The sequence below is a fragment of the Hyperolius riggenbachi genome, chromosome 8 (genome assembly GCF_040937935.1).
Source record: "Hyperolius riggenbachi isolate aHypRig1 chromosome 8, aHypRig1.pri, whole genome shotgun sequence".
In the NCBI taxonomy this organism is placed as follows: Eukaryota; Metazoa; Chordata; class Amphibia; order Anura; family Hyperoliidae; genus Hyperolius; species Hyperolius riggenbachi.
In genome coordinates, this window is record NC_090653.1 from 294,485,709 (window position 1) to 294,503,754 (window position 18,046).

General features: G+C 49.9%; 1 protein-coding gene across 2 annotated transcripts in view; it reads right to left on the reverse strand.

Moving 5' to 3' along the window:
- The window catches only part of ZBTB34 (zinc finger and BTB domain containing 34), a 90,413-nt gene extending 76,202 nt beyond the window's left edge, over positions 1-14,211 (reverse strand). For both annotated transcript variants that reach the window (XM_068249162.1, XM_068249161.1), the window contains exon 1: positions 14,124-14,211. The gene's annotated coding sequence lies outside the window, so the exon portion shown is untranslated. The remainder of the gene's footprint in view (positions 1-14,123) is intronic.
- Positions 14,212-18,046: the final 3,835 nt, after the last annotated feature.

Below are 18,046 nucleotides of genomic sequence, written 5' to 3' on the forward strand. Positions count from 1 at the left end.
GTCAGTACCTGAAACCACACACTGTACTCTCCCCTCTGATCTCCAGGAACAGGCCTGCTGCCTCTCTGACTTGTATTCTGATTATCTATGTCACTGGATGGGGAGCTGATCCCTCAGTAGTCAGTACCTGAAACCACACACTGTACTCTCCCCTCTGATCTCCAGGAACAGGCCTGCTGCCTCTGACTTGTATTCTGATTATCTATGTCACTGGATGGGGAGCTGATCCCTCAGTAGTCAGTACCTGAAACCACACACTGTACTCTCCCCTCTGATCTCCAGGAACAGGCCTGCTGCCTCTCTGACTTGTATTCTGATTATCTATGTCACCCCGATGGGGAGCTGATCCCTCAGTAGTCAGTACATGAAACCACACACTGTACTCTCCCTCTGATCTCCAGGAACAGGCCTGCTGCCTCTCTGACTTGTATTCTGATTATCTATGTCACTGGATGGGGAGCTGATCCCGCAGTAGTCAGTACCTGAAACCACACACTGTACTCTCCCCTCTGATCTCCAGGAACAGGCCTGCTGCCTCTCTGACTTGTATTCTGATTATCTATGTCACTGGATGGGGAGCTGATCCCTCAGTAGTCAGTACCTGAAACCACACACTGTACTCTCCCCTCTGATCTCCAGGAACAGGCCTGCTGCCTCTCTGACTTGTATTCTGATTACCTATGTCACTGGATGGGAGCTGATCCCTCAGTAGTCAGTACCTGAAACCACACACTGTACTCTCCCTCTGATCTCCAGGAACAGGCCTGCTGCCTCTCTGACTTGTATTCTGATTATCTATGTCACTGGATGGGAGCGGATCCCTCAGTAGTCAGTACCTGAAACCACACACTGTACTCTCCCTCTGATCTCCAGGAACAGGCCTGCTGCCTCTCTGACTTGTATTCTGATTATCTATGTCACTGGATGGGGAGCGGATCCCTCAGTAGTCAGTACCGGAAACCACACACTGTACTCTCCCTCTGATCTCCAGGAACAGGCCTGCTGCCTCTGACTTGTATTCTGATTATCTATGTCACCCCGATGGGGAGCGGATCCCTCAGTAGTCAGTACCTGAAACCACACACTGTACTCTCCCTCTGATCTCCAGGAACAGGCCTGCTGCCTCTCTGACTTGTATTCTGATTATCTATGTCACTGGATGGGGAGCTGATCCCTCAGTAGTCAGTACCTGAAACCACACACTGTACTCTCCCCTCTGATCTCCAGGAACAGGCCTGCTGCCTCTGACTTGTATTCTGATTATCTATGTCACTGGATGGGGAGCGGATCCCTCAGTAGTCAGTACCTGAAACCACACACTGTACTCTCCCCTCTGATCTCCAGGAACAGGCCTGCTGCCTCTCTGACGTGTATTCTGATTATCTATGTCACTGGATGGGGAGCTGATCCCTCAGTAGTCAGTACCTGAAACCACACACTGTACTCTCCCCTCTGATCTCCAGGAACAGGCCTGCTGCCTCTGACTTGTATTCTGATTATCTATGTCACTGGATGGGGAGCTGATCCCTCAGTAGTCAGTACCTGAAACCACACACTGTACTCTCCCCTCTGATCTCCAGGAACAGGCCTGCTGCCTCTGACTTGTATTCTGATTATCTATGTCACTGGATGGGGAGCGGATCCCTCAGTAGTCAGTACCTGAAACCACACACTGTACTCTCCCCTCTGATCTCCAGGAACAGGCCTGCTGCCTCTCTGACTTGTATTCTGATTATCTATGTCACTGGATGGGGAGCGGATCCCTCAGTAGTCAGTACCTGAAACCACACACTGTACTCTCCCCTCTGATCTCCAGGAACAGGCCTGCTGCCTCTCTGACTTGTATTCTGATTATCTATGTCACTGGATGGGGAGCGGATCCCTCAGTAGTCAGTACCTGAAACCACACACTGTACTCTCCCCTCTGATCTCCAGGAACAGGCCTGCTGCCTCTGACTTGTATTCTGATTATCTATGTCACCCCGATGGGGAGCTGATCCCTCAGTAGTCAGTACCTGAAACCACACACTGTACTCTCCCTCTGATCTCCAGGAACAGGCCTGCTGCCTCTCTGACTTGTATTCTGATTATCTATGTCACTGGATGGGGAGCTGATCCCTCAGTAGTCAGTACCTGAAACCACACACTGTACTCTTCCCCTCTGATCTCCAGGAACAGGCCTGCTGCCTCTCTGACTTGTATTCTGATTATCTATGTCACTGGATGGGGAGCTGATCCCTCAGTAGTCAGCACCTGAAACCACACACTGTACTCTCCCCTCTGATCTCCAGGAACAGGCCTGCTGCCTCTCTGACTTGTATTCTGATTACCTATGTCACTGGATGGGGAGCTGATCCCTCAGTAGTCAGCACCTGAAACCACACACTGTACTCTCCCCTCTGATCTCCAGGAACAGGCCTGCTGCCTCTCTGACTTGTATTCTGATTATCTATGTCACTGGATGGGGAGCTGATCCCTCAGTAGTCAGTACATGAAACCACACACTGTACTCTCCCCTCTGATCTCCAGGAACAGGCCTGCTGCCTCTCTGACTTGTATTCTGATTATCTATGTCACTGGATGGGGAGCTGATCCCTCAGTAGTCAGTACCTGAAACCACACACTGTACTCTCCCCCTCTGATCTCCAGGAACAGGCCTGCTGCCTCTCTGACTTGTATTCTGATTACCTATGTCACCCCGATGGGGAGCTGATCCCTCAGTAGTCAGTACCTGAAACCACACACTGTACTCTCCCTCTGATCTCCAGGAACAGGCCTGCTGCCTCTCTGACTTGTATTCTGATTACCTATGTCACCCCGATGGGGAGCTGATCCCTCAGTAGTCAGTACCTGAAACCACACACTGTACTCTCCCCTCTGATCTCCAGGAACAGGCCTGCTGCCTCTGACTAGGTGCAATTTACTAAGTCCTATTAAGTAACCCCCCTGGGAATGCTAAACAGGAGAGGGGGGGGGGGGGGGGACTGCAGAGAGACAAAAGATCACTGAAGCTTTGCCATATGCCCTCCAGGGAAGGGATTGCAATGTGGACAAATGGCCAGGATGGTCCAGGCAGCAGGATGTGACTCTTTGTCTAACAATTACCCCCCTGGAACTGTATCTCTAATGCCAACACCAACAGGTGTGAAAAGGCACAGCTCTAGGTCTTTCACACATGTGGGGGAAATACAGGCAGCCTGGCAGAGTCTGCTGTGAATGGTGAATATCTGGGGACCTCTGACAAGGGAGAAGCATTTAAGGGGCCCACACACTGGTTGATTTCAGCGTTCGATCGTATTGATTGATCACAAATCGATGCATTGATCTGACAGGATGGAAGATCTAGGTCGATGCGCTGCTGGCAGCAGATCCACGGCCGATAGAGTTGCACTGGATCTAATGGTCCAATAATACAGTTTTTCTCAACATTTTATTGGTATGTACCCCTTTTATAATCCTGTACTTGCCCAGTACCCCCTAGCATAGTAAACATTATCACAAGAACCCCCTAACAAATATATATTTGAAAGATATACACCTGGCCGCCCACTTCGCTCCTCCAACAACCTCCTCCTATCCACCCCACGCACCTCGCACTCCCATGCACAACTACAGGACTTCACTAGAGCTGCCCCCATTCTGTGGAACTCTCTCCCACTGCCCATCAGGCTTGCCCCCACCTTCAAAAAAGCACTCAAAACTCAGTTCTTCAAGGAGACATACTTCAACTCAACACTGCCCTAACCTTCTCTGCCAAGAACTACTTGATGCACCTCCTCCTTTCGTGTCACCAACCCCTCTGTCTAGATTGCAAGCCTTTGGCAGGGCTCATTCTGAAATGTATTAGAAATATGTTCCTAGTGTGTGGCACACATCAGATAGATTCCTGTCAGATTCCACTTCACAGGCATCTGACAAACCTATCTGATGGTCGAATCTGCTGCAAATCTATCAGTGTATGGCCACCTTAGGTCTCATACACACAAGCAACTTTTTCACACGACAAAAGGTGCCCATACACTCGTCAGATTAGCAGCAGATAGATAAGAAATCAATCTGATGATCTATCTGATGCGTTTTTAGAAAAAAATTTTACTAGGATAGAACTCCAATAGATTTCAGTTCGAAATCTATTGAAATTCGATCTGATGGCATTTTTTTTGCCATCAGATTTCCATTAAGGCCAATGCAATATGATAAGCAATCTCATCAGATCGACCTACATTTTCCACCCTGCCAGTTCGATGGAAATCCATCGAAATCGGCCATCGATCGGTCGATTGGCCAACCGATTTGCAATCAATCGATTTTGATCGATCGGCTAGAAAATCGTCTGAGTGTATGGGCCCCTTAACCCGACGACATGACCAACTGTGCAACCCAGCGATTGCACGACTTGCATTTTCCTGGCACCAACCAACTGGACGACCATCTCATTTGCATACCGCACACGCAAGTGAGGGCTCGTTTCCACTGTTGCGGTGCGGAATCGCCTGGATTCCACCGCAGAAGAAATCGCATGTGGCTGCGTTTCCGCCTGCGGATTTAGCCGCGATTTCGCATGGCAAGGAGCCAGGCGAATTTAACCATGTCACTGCCTGAGTAAAGCTCCATAGCAAACCACGCGAAATCGCGGGGAAATCCGCATGACAAAGCCGCATGCGATTTCCCTATTAAATGCATTAGCGGCGATTCGCCCGCATTCCTCCCGCACTCGAAATCTAACGGCTCTGCCGTGCAGTTTTCTGCAGCACCGAAAACCGCTCCCGCCGCCGCACAAGTGGAAACAGCCCCATCCACTTACATTGACTATGCGAATCCGCATGCAGTGCCCGCATGCGGATTCGCTATAGCGGAAACGAGCCCTGAATGATAGACTGCACGACATGGCTTCATTCAAAGGAAAGACAAGTTGTTCAAACACATGCAGCCAACTGCACGATATCAGCCCAACAGTGAGGGCCGGGTTCACACTCGGGCACATCGTCAGCGATCAGTGAAACGCTGCTGCTACTGTATCCCTATGGGACAATTCTTACTGCAGCGTTTGCGAGTTGAATCAAAAGCAAACATGCTGCACGCAGGGCTTTAGGGGCGAATGCATTGGAATGCATTGGAATTCCGATTCTACTAAACAGGAATTAAAATGCAAAATCGAGGCGAAAAATCGTGACTTGTGCTTTGAGTGTGAACCGGTCCTGCGAATTGATCCGCCTGTTGGATCGGGCAAACCGACTTATCAGTCACTCTTCTAGTCATTTGTCATGTGTTCACACGCTTATCGTCCAACAGTCCAAGTTGAGATGATAGTCGGGTGGAACAGCGCTGCGTAATATGTTGGCGCTTTATAAATACAATAAATAATAAGTGTATGAGCCTTTAAAGGACACCCGAGGCGAAAATAAACAAATGAAATAAACAATTGTATCTATCTTCCTTCTCCTAAAAATGACTTAAAGAGAAACTCCAACCTAGAATTGAACTTTATCCCAATCAGTAGCTGATACCCCCTTTTACATGAGAAATATAATGATTTTCACAAACAGACCATCAGGGGGCGCTGTATGACTGATTTTGTGCTGAAACCCCTCCCACAAGAAGCTCTGAGTACCGCGGTACTCTGGGCAAATTGCCACAATGTAACAATGTTCACAGACAGGAATTAGCTGTTTACAGCTGTCTGTAACAGCCAGCACAGCTAGAAACTGCTACATAACCTGCCCACAGTAACAATGTCACCATGTGATAAATGTCAGAATGTGAATCTGGGAGAGGAAAGATTTTACAATAAGCAAACACTGACTAAATCATTTATACATAATTATGGTAAAAAAAAGAGAAGCACTTTTTTTACTACATTATTTTCACTGGAGTTCCTCTTTAAGATATCCCACAGTTTTAATTTATGTTTAAATCTACTTTTAAAGTTTTAAATGTTTTATTGTTTTTGCTCAATGACATTCATTGAAGCATGCCAGAGCTAAAATCTATGAACTATTGACCTTTGTATCTCTTTCCTGCTCTCAGAAGCCATTTTCTGCTAGGGAAGGTGTTTTATAGTTGGAATTTCTTATCTGTGAGGGTCGCACTGTAGTCACTTCCTGTCTGAGTCAGGACTGAGTTAGCCACTTATGCTGGGGATACACGGTACGTTTTCCCCCTTATCAATCGAGCCGCTGATGGCATGATTGATAATTTCCGACAGGTCGGATGACCCCGCTCGATCCCCGCGGGCGGACAATAGCGGGGAGTGGAGCGGAAGATAAGGAAGCGCCCGCGGGGACAAGCGGGAATCGATCCGGACGGCGGCGTGGACGAGCGGGGATTGGGCGGGAGGCGATCTGGCGGCTAATCGAGCCGCCGGGTCGTACCGTGTATCCCCAGCATTACATACCTGATGTTTAACTCTTGCAGGCAGAGAAAGAAAAAAAGGAACACAGCATAGTTATTTATGTGCTAGGTGTCAGGAATATAGCAGCTAGTTATGATGCTGATAATGTTAAGGATAATACAGGAACATATTTCTTTCATTTTTCTGACTGTGATGTCAGCTACAGCCATTCTGGCTTTGGAGAAAACTGTGTTTTCTGTATGACAATGAAGGTCTTTGAGCTTTTGTAGTCCGTTCCTCTGGGAGTTGGATGCTGCTAATTGAATCTCCTGTAGTACATTTGCTTTTGAGGGAGAACAATAGCAGACAATCTCGGATGTGATTGTCTGTGTCTGTTTACAGGCAATTACAGGCAAACTGCTACCTGTAACCAAAATGCAATCTTTTGATGTATGGACTAGACCTGTCGAACTGTAGAGGTCTGCCTGTGGGAATTGGATTTTGAACGAACACGGGATTGCTTTGAAGTCTGCGAGGTGTGACAGGAAATGCCTTGAAATTCGCATGTGACAAGTGGCTCGGCAGACTGTGAGGTCACAAACGAGGAAATTGCGTTAGTTTTGGGGAGGGAACATTCAATGCCCCAGGCCCCAAATGGGCCTACAAGAACCTACACAGGTCCTTCACAACTCGTAGTTCCAGGAGATAGCAACAACGCTAGAACTTCCCCGGCTACTGGCCGGAACCGCGTTCTCCCGCAAACAACGTTCTTCAAGTTGGTAACGTTTTGATTTTTTTTTGTACATTTTTTGTATATATTTTCTGCATTGTTCCATGAAAAATCACAAACTTATTACAAAATGACTGTCAATCACCTGTCAATCACCCATCAATCACCCCCTGTCACTGCCACCCATCTAGCTGTACTAAACTAACACTCATAGCCTAGAAGAGACTGAAGTGTAACTGTATCAGTCCATGCCTGATTGTACGTTTGAGCAATCCTACCATATGAGATTGTAATTGCATTGTGTGTATGGGGCACTTTTGCGCTCGACAGCAGAGTGGCTAACAGTATCGTTCGGAACGACTGTTAGTGGTTTTGCTGCACGACAGTGTAACTTGCATTACAAGTCAGTGCCTGATTGTGCCGTGTTACTGGACAACTGTACTGTGTGTGTGTGCATGGCGTTCCCGTATTCGGCCTAAAGCGCAAAGCTGACCCGAATACGAAAACCCGGATTGCACGCTGAGCACTCGACAGCCGAGTGGACGTGTCTAGCGACAGCTAGTGCTGGCAGTGAGAAGTGTTCTGAGGGGTCACAGCCTTGTTTTAGCTTGACTAAGGCTGCTTCCCCTCTCGATCTGGTCAAACCCGCAGTCAGGAACCGTATACGCAGGCGTGCCGCGGGGCCGGTTCTTGACACTAGGCACTGTATATAACCATGTCTATCTCATCATGTCACTTCGGGTATCCTTTAATGTTGGTGTAAAACAATTCAGGCTACTAATACAGAACTGGCAATATGTGAACAGCACAGACTATGGGAAGTTTTCAGGAGAGTAGCAGGGTTGTGGAATCGGTACAAAAATCATGCGACTCCACAGTTTCTGATTCTACCGACTCCTCTAATTTGCATATAACAATCTTGTTGACTGAAAGTACCCCAAAGCTTAGGAATGTGAAAGCTATATTAGGATGACATGTGCTTTTGGGAACAAAAAGATCCTGGCGAGGAAGCTGACACTCTACTATGTTGGCCTGTCATTGCCAATGTGAACGTCCCAGCATGTCATCTGTATAAGTTTCACCAGAGCCCATATCAGCCGGGTTCCAGCGTGTAGCTGTGCCACTTTGCAGAAAAAGCCTCTGCCTCTTCTATATCTGATATAGGCCAGGGACATTTTCTGCAAGGGGGCCAGCTGATGCGGGGTTCCAGTGGATATTATTAAACAATGTGTTAGGACATTCTAACTTTTAAGTATTAATGTACATCTATGTTTTTTTAAGTAATACCAGGGATGCATTTTAACTAAACTTAGGATATACCTGTATAGTAGCTGTTAAAGTGAACCTAAACAAAACTTTAAAAAAGAAGTTTCACTTACCTGGGGCTTCTACCAGCCCCCTACAGCCACCTTGTGCCCTCAGAGTCACTTAATCTTCCAGTCCCCCGTAGCAGCTAAGTTTCGTTTTAGACCAACTGCCCAGACGATGGCCACTGCACCTGTGTGGCCCAGGCCGCATGCGTCCTTGTTCACGCTCCTGTCGCCAGGAGCGTCCTGCGCATGCTCAGTACAGGATTTTCCATCGAGGACGCAGTGGCTATCAACTGACCAACCTTGGACACTTCTGGATATAAGTTTGCCAGGTGAGCAGAATTAAAGGAAACTACTAAAAAAGAGGGTGTTCCACATTATTAAGCAGACCACCATTTTCAAGCAACATGAGAAAGAAAAATAATCTCTCTGCTGCCGAAAAGTGTGAAATAGTTGAATGCAGTAGGCTAGGTATGAAAACCTTTATATTTCACAAAACTTAAGCATGATCATCGTACTGGTAACAGATTTGTGGCGGACTCACAGCACACACGGGTTTGTGTAGATAAAAGCAAAGTGAGGAAGGGTTCTGCCAAACAAATACGTCAGATTAAGAGAACAGCTGCTAAAATGCCATTACAAAGCAGCAAACATATGTGAAGCTGCTGCTGCCTCCGGAGTCCCGCGTACATCTAACTTCAGGATTGTCCAGAGGATTTCACTGCATAAACCTTCTATTCAACCACCTCTAACCTAAGCTCACAAGCAGAAACAGCTGCAGGGGGCCCAGAACTACAAGTAGACTAATTTCCAAACAGCTTGTTTACTGATAAGTACCGTGCAACTCTTCATGGTCCAAGTGGATGGTGGATGGTTGGTTAAAGCGGATCCGAGATGAAAAACTAACTATAAAAAGTAACTTGTCTATGTATCTTATCTAAAGTTTAGATAGTTTACACAGCAAATCTAGCTGCAAACAGCTTCAACAGTATATGATTATTTATTCCTGTGATACAATGAGGGCAGCCATGTTCTGTTTGTCACATTGTCACAGGCTGAGGGCTGGAGATGCTATTAGCTTGCCTGTGTGTAAATTCAGTCCCCTCTCCTCCTCCCCTCTGCCTCGGAAAATCTCTGGCTAGTAACCTCCTCCTGCCCAGACTGAGCTCCCATAAGCCCTTGCTACAATGCCAAGGCACAAAAGGAGCTGTGGGCGTGGCTTGTTTAGTTTATAGGGAATTAGAGTATTAAAACAAAATAAGTATTTGGCTTGAGGAATGCCCTATAAACTATATGTAAGGAACACAATTATGCAATGAGTAAAAGTGTTCTCCCCAGAATTTTTTTCCAGCCAGGTGGCAAGAAAAAGCAGCCAGATGATGCACATCAGGGTAATGCAGATCTGGTGCAATGCTACTTATTGCATAGGAAGAGGATGATGAGAAGATGACAGCCGGGTGCTCCCCAAAACCAGCCGGGTGCAGCACCCGCCTGAAACGACCTGGGGAACACTGGAGTAAAAGTTTATCTCATGTCCACTTTAAAGCGGATCTGAACTCAGAACTTCCTTTCTGCTCTGTAAGATAAGCAGCAGCAGCATAATAAACTTTAACCAGAAAACATTCTTGTTACAGCTGATAGAAATCCTGCAATAAATCTGTACTGTTTCTACTTCCTGTTTCACGGAAGCAGACATATTGTTATAATCCTGTGAGCTTATCTGCCATGGCAGTCATGTGATACAAGGAAAATATCAAATTACAACTTGTGATTAGACACAAATGAGGGGATTAAGAAGGCTAAACTCTCTAAATACATACAGGGTGCATTTCTCTGTTTTCCTCCAGTCTACTTTAGCAGCCCCCACATCCCAACAAGGCTGCAATGTCAGCAAGGAGGTGGTGGGAGTCATGTGTTGGGCTAGAATCATGGGGAAGCTGTTCAGCCCCTTTAGGGTACCTGAAGGTGTGAAAATGAACTCTGGAAGTACGTGGAGTGACTGACCACTTTCTTCCATGGTACAAAAACAAGAACCGTATTTTCCAGGGCTGTGGAGTCTGAGCAATTTTGGGTACCTGGAGTCGGAGTCGTGATTTCATAAACTAAGGAGTTGGAAGATTTTTGTACCGACTCCACAGCCCTGGTATTTTTTGTGATAAAATCATCTTCCTGCAGGACAATGTACCATCTTATGCTACAAGGATGACCTGAGTCACTGGCTGCTACTGATAGAAAAAGGAGAGAAACTCAGAGTGGCCCCCATCCTCCCCTGACCTCAATCCTACTGAGAACCTCAAGCAAAAGAGCTATGAGAGTGGGAGGCAGTTTACATCCAAACAGCAGCTCTAGGAGGCTATTCTGACATCCTGCAAAGAAATCCAAGCAGAAACTCTCAAAAAACTTGCATGTTCAATGGATGCAAAAATTGTAAAGCGGTTATCAAATAAGGGGTCCTCTGATACTATATAACAAATGCAAAAGTTCCAGGTCGGCACACCAATTCAAAATTAAGTAGTTTTCAATTTATTGCTTCATGAGCACACAAAATGACAATTGTTTCGGGGCCACGGCGGGTCCCCTTCTTCAGATAGTGCAGACAAACAACTCACCCTTCCGTGCACATTACATTTATATCCTCTATACAGTGACTCACCACCCCTGTCAGTCATTGAATATCCCCTCCCATTCCATCCTCCATGATACGTAAACACATACATCAATACAGAACGGTACACAATCGGCATAACCTATAATGCATCTAAAGTGCTGGGCGCAATCCTATGTGTCCTAGCCATATCTGCAATAATTGATTTATCGATGCTATTGCCGGTGAGGCGCCGACAGTACCAACTCCAACTTACCCACAAACGTCAATCACCCTCCTGGGGGCGGAGATCCGTCCCTTTCAAATCCAATAGGGTGAAATAGGGTTTACGTATCATGGAGGATGGAATGGGAGGGGATATTCAATGACTGACAGGGGTGGTGAGTCACTGTATAGAGGATATAAATGTAATGTGCACGGAAGGGTGAGTTGTTTGTCTGCACTATCTGAAGAAGGGGACCCGCCGTGGCCCCGAAACAATTGTCATTTTGTGTGCTCATGAAGCAATAAATTGAAAACTACTTAATTTTGAATTGGTGTGCCGACCTGGAACTTTTGCATTTGCTATTTAACACTGGATGTTGAGGCTCAGCACCCACAGGTTGCAGCACCCACACCTATGGGCAAGGTGTGCCATCTCCACAACTGAATTTCTCGACTGATACTATATAACGACCCGTACTGACAAAGAGTCTTTGATTTCTATAAATATGATCGCTTAATGCTGTAAAATCAACAAATGACCATTTTCAGCTCTTTACAAGTTACTTGTAGAATGTTTTGGAACTCTGTTGTGCATTTGAAGTGTTTTATCTCTGAAAGTCATACCGTTATCATTAGGTTTTGTGTAGTAATATTTGAATTATACTCATATGGCTGATGACTCAAACATTATACTGACTGCCACTTGCATCAACTAGTTAGGAAAATCAGAGTAAAGCATCATTTGCATAATAATGTGAAACACGGTGTATAGAGTGCTTGATGGCGTACATTTGAAATCGGCGCCGGTAGACTTGGGCGCAGGATACAGCGTTATATAGCTGATCCTGCTTCTGCACAAGTCTGGCCGATTTAATTACTATTCCCCCTCCAGGCTGACATTGATAGTGGGGGAATTAAATAATTCGGCTTCAGCGGCTTCCAGCGATCGCTGGAGGTTGAATTATTATGTTTTTAAGCAACTTCGGCTCTGTCTTCTGACGGAGCCGACGTTACTCACTGAGCACTTCAATAGGAATGATTCCTATTGAAGTCTATGGAGGCGCCGGCTGCGCCCAAATCTAGCAGCGCTGAAAAGCACTGCTCCGGCTTGATGCTAGTATGATGGGTTACAATCTGCTTCACAACTATGCCTGAAATACCTAGATCGTCCACCATCATCTTATGTCTGTGGCATTGCAGAGCACCCCACATTCACCCAAGCGATGTCTGAGGGAGGGGTCATATCAGGGTCCGCAAGGATGTTAATGGGCATCATTGAGAAGGAAACAGGATTTCAGGAAAAGAGCCTAACAATTGTTACTTCTCAAACCAAATCCCTGCCTGGCGGCCAGACAAGATGGTGTGTCCCCAGAAATTCGATCTCCCCAATCTTGTGTATGGGGAGCACAACACACCACAGTCACCTGCCTGTTACAAATCACTGCCTGGCGGCCAGACAAGATCGTGTATCCCCAGAAATCTGATCTCCCCAATCTAGTGTATGGGGAGCACAACACACCACAGTCACCTGCCTGTTACAAATCACTGCCTGGCAGCCAGACAAGATCGTGTATCCCACGCGTATCTCATCCCATCGTATGTATGGGGAGCACTACACACCCCTGCCTGTCACGAATCCATCTCCAAGTCCATCCACCCCCATCAAGATCAGCAATTCCTTCCCACATCACACCACCAGCTTCTCTCTACTCATCATAACTACAACTCACAACCTCACTACACCACAAGCCCATCCCTATTACCATCATACCAACCCCTATACCATGCTGCCCTGGTGGGAGGCACGGGTGTCGGGGGCCGGCGGAGGAAGGCACGGGTGTCGGGGGCCGCTGGAGGAAGGCACGGCTGTCGGGGGCCGCTGGAGGAAGGCACGGCTGTCGGGGGGCGCTGGAGGAAGGCACGGCTGTCGGGGGGCGCTGGAGGAAGGCACGGCTGTCGGGGGGGGGGGGTGCAGGAGGAAGGCACGGCTGTCGGGGGCCGCCGGAGGAAGGCACGGCTGTCGGGGGCCGCCGGAGGAAGGCACGGCTGTCGGGGGCCGCCGGAGGAAGGCACGGCTGTCGGGGGCCGCCGGAGGAAGGCACGGCTGTCGGGGGCCGCCGGAGGAAGGCACGGCTGTCGGGGGCCGCCGGAGGAAGGCACGGCTGTCGGGGGCCGCCGGAGGAAGGCACGGCTGTCGGGGGCCGCCGGAGGAAGGCACGGCTGTCGGGGGCCGCCGGAGGAAGGCACGGCTGTCGGGGGCCGCCGGAGGAAGGCACGGCTGTCGGGGGCCGCCGGAGGAAGGCACGGCTGTCGGGGGCCGCCGGTGGAAAGCACGGCTGTCGGGGGCCGCCGGAGGAAGGCCCGGCTGTCGGGGGCCGCCGGAGGAAGGCACGGCTGTCGGGGGGCCGCCGGTGGAAGGCACGGCTGTCGGGGGCCGCCGGTGGAAGGCACGGCTGTCGGGGCCGCCGGAGGAAGGCATGGCTGTCGGGGGCCGCCGGAGGAAGGCATGGCTGTCGGGGGCCGCCGGAGGAAGGCATGGCTGTCGGGGGCCGCCGGAGGAAGGCACGGCTGTCGGGGGCTGGTGGTATGATAGGGGAGGGGCTGGTGGTATGATGGGGGAGGGCCTAGTGGTGGTATGATAGGGGAGGGGCTGCTGGTATGTTAGGGGAGGAGCCAGTGGTATGATGAGGGAGGAGCCAGTGGTATGATGAGGGAGGAGCCAGTGGTATGATATGGGAGGAGCTAGCAGTATAACGGGTATAGATGGTGAGAGTGAGGGAAGGGCTAGCAGTATTGGGGGTCTCTCCATGCTCGCAGTCCGGCTGGCGGCCCCCCCTGGTAATGGCTGCTCCCTTCCCCCCTATATACACACATATCTACACACAGAGGTCCCGGGCTGGGGGAGGGTCTCCCGGTGGCGGGGTTACCGGGGCTGCTGCTTACCTGCCGGGCCCGGCCGTCCTCCTCACATCGCTCCGCTCTCCTCAGCTGCCGGAAACGCTCTCAGGCCTCGCCCAGCGGACACTTCCGGGTCGACGTCCCTCCCGCCGGCCCCGCCCCGCGCGCTCTACGTCACTACGTCACTCCCCTCCGTCTCAGCTGCCGCAGTAATGTCAGAATGGGCAGCCCGGAAGCTCCTCCCTCACTGAGTATCGCGCATGCTCAGTGGGAAAGTAGACATCATTTACCGGAAATATCTCCGCTTCCGCAGCACGTACACTCCGGACATTCTCAGGGAAGGGAGGGGACCCCCAGATCTAGCTCTGTGCCGAATTGCAGCCCCCGAGCCCCGCTAATTCCCGAGATAAGTTTGCTGCAATCAGTCTCGGGAACCAGCGGGGCTCGGGGGCTGCAATTCGGCACAGAGCTAGATTTGGGGGTCCCCTCCCTCCCCTGAAAATTTCGGGAGTGCACGTGGTGTGAAAGCGGAGATATTTAGGACGTTTTACGTGGCTACACAATTTAATGGGCTGCAGGCTCCTACTGCGCATGCGCGGCTGCCCAATCTGACACTACACCGCTGCCGGGTTTTTTTTTCTTTTTCACTAAACTTTATTGTTCACAGAAATCTGAGGACATCAGGACAGAACTCACAGAGGCTGCTGAGGAGACGCAATACACAGAAGGATACCGTGTGAGAAGCCTTGTCCTGCCACAGAGCGCATCCACGGCACACAGAGCGCATGCACAGCACGCAGAGCGCATGCACGGCACGCAGAGTGCATGCACGGCAGAGCGCATGCATGGCACGCAGAACGCATACACGGCACACAGAGTGCATGCACGGCATGCAGAGTGCATACACAGCACGTAGAGGGCATCCACGACACGCAGAGGGCTTGCACAGCAGAGCGCATCTACGGCACGCAGAGTGCATGCACGGCACAGCGCATGCATGGCACGCAGAGCGCATACACGGCAGAGCGCATCTACGGCACGCAGAGTGCATGCACGGCCCAAAGAGCGCATCCACGGCACACGGAGTGCATGCACGGCAGAGCGCATGCACGGCACGCAGAGCACATCCACGGCACGCAGAGTGCATGCACGGCAGAGCCGGATTATCCACCAGGCAACAGAGGCAGTTTGCTTTGATCTAGTTGAAAGGTCAGGGGCCCCGGCCGTCCCAATAAAGATATATTGCCCCTGTTCATGTAACTGTAAAGTCTGCAGCAATACTCTCTGGAAAGCCTCTGTAATCTAACAAGGCTTCCTCATCCTCTGCCGTCCCGGCAATCCAGCACTGGCAGCCCCTGAATGTATTATTGCAGGCGCACCTGCACCACAGTCAACATTGGTTCTGGGGGCTTCCAATGGTGGATCTCCGGAGCAGAGGAGGACAGGAGAAGTGTTGGTAGAATTCAGAGGTAAGTATCCCCCAGGTGGGTGTTTTTTTTCTTACAGATGATCTTTAAATGCTTCCAAAGATGGAGAGGTCCTGATTGGATGTGACAAAGTATGGGGGCAGCATGACCGAAGGCTCTGTACAGAGTCCTCCACCCTCTGAGCCATCATTCTGTACACCTGTGCTGCCTGTATACATAGCTCCCAACTGTCTCTCTTTTGTAGGACTGTCCCTCTGGGGGTATCCAGGCCTTCTATCCATAGTTCATCCATTTGTGCCTCTTTCAGGACTGATGTATAGAGCTATATAAATATATGTATTTTTCTACTTAAAGTGGACCTGAACTCTTGCACAGGACTGAAGGAAGACAGAGAGAAATGGACCCTGTATGTATTTAGAGGGTTTAGCCTGTGTAATGTCACCTTCATTTGTGTCTAATCACAAGTTGTAATTTAATCTCTCCCCTGTGTCACCTGACTGCCACGTCATATAAGGTCATTTATGACAAAATATGCAAACACAAGCGCGCTGAACACACAAAACCAGGGTGCCCCTCTATGAGCAGAGACAGAAAAATACTTAGTTCACCTCCCCTTTCTATCATAAAACACAGTCCACAGAGGTAGCGCCACTCAGGTTTACAGCAACAATATGCACACAAGTCCAACAATCCTATAAGATCGCTATTATCTTCCATATGCTGGATGCTTCCTTGATAGTGAGCCTCCCTCCACCACACCCTCACCGTTCACTAATAAAGGCCCATACACACGGGCTACAACTGTTGCTGGAAACACATGGCGCGCGCATGTTGCGGCAACAGGTCCTCCATGTGTATTGGCCCGTACTCACAGGCTGCAAATGTTGCCTGTCGCCAGCACACGTGAGCGTGTGGGCGACAGGCCGGCGACAGCTCCTCGCCAGGTCCCTCCGCGTACACACGCGGAAGAGGGACCAGCGGCGAGGCGGAAGCTGTCGCCGACGTTCCTCCTCCCTCCGCCGGAAGCTCCATATACTTTAATGGAGGTTGCTGTCGCTAGTCCGCGTACTCACGCGGACTAGCGACAGTTGCGGCGGAGGTGCGGCGGCGACTGTCGCCATGCGATTGAAACTTTCAATCGCATGGCGACATGAGCGACGGGCGACAGTTCGGGGTGCGCGCGCGTGCAACGGCCCATACTCACGGGCGACCTGTCGCCGCAACATGCGCGCGCCGCGTGTTGAGGCGACAAAAGTCCCTCGTGAGTATGGGCCATATGAGGCGCGCACAAGCAACTGTTGCTAATCAGAGCTGTCTCCAGGCGATTGACTTGTTCAATCCCCGGCAACAGTTGTTGCAGCAACCGTCCCTAGTCTCAAGGCCCATACACACGGGCTACAACTGTTGCTGGAAACACATGGCGCGCGCATGTTGCGGCAACAGGTCCTCCATGTGTATGAGGCGCGCGCAAGCAACTGTTGCTAATCAGAGCTGTCTCCAGGCGATTGACTTGTTCAATCCCCGGCAACAGCTGTTGCAGCAACCGTCCCCAGTCTCAAGTCGGTGCGGTCGTGTGTATGCTAGTCTCTAGCAACTCTTGTGAGTCCGACAGTTCATTGAACCTGCGACAGAAGTTGCTGAGCAACAGTTTCCGCTATGTTGCAGACAGGTTGTTGCCGCGTGTATACAATCGTTGCTTGTATACAACTGTCGTTGCTGGAGACTTTCAACTGTTGCTTGTCTCCATGCAACTGCAGACATCCGTGCCTCATGTGTATGTAGCTTTAAGTCGGTGCGGTCCTGTGTATAGCTACATACACACGAGGCACGGATGTCTGCAGTTGCATGGAGACAAGCAACAGTTGAAAGTCTCCAGCAACGACAGTTGTATACAAGCAACGATTGTATACACGCGGCAACAACCTGTCTGCAACATAGCGGAAACTGTTGCTCAGCAACTTCTGTCGCAGGTTCAATGAACTGTCGGACTCACAAGAGTTGCTAGAGACTAGCATACACACCACCGCACCGACGTGAGACTAGGGACGGTTGCTGCAACAGCTGTTGCCGGGGATTGAACATGTCAATCGCCTGGAGACAGCTCTGATTAGCAACAATTGCTTGCGTGCGCCTCATACACATGGAGGACCTGTTGCCGCAACATGCGCGCGCCATGTGTTTCCAGCAACAGTTGTAGCCCGTGTGTATGGGCCTTAAAAGCTACATACACATGAGGCACGGATGTCTGCAGTTGCATGGAGACAAGCAACAGTTGAAAGTCTCCAGCAACGACCGTTGTATACAAGCAGCGATTGTATACACGCGGCAACAACCTGTCTGCAACATAGCGGAAACTGTTGCTCAGCAACTTCTGTCGCAGGTTCAATGAACTGTCGGACTCACAAGAGTTGCTAGAGACTAGCATACACACGACCGCACCGACTTGAGACTAGGGACGGTTGCTGCAACAGCTGTTGCCGGGGATTGAACAAGTCAATCGCCTGGAGACAGCTCTGATTAGCAACAGTTGCTTGCGCGCGC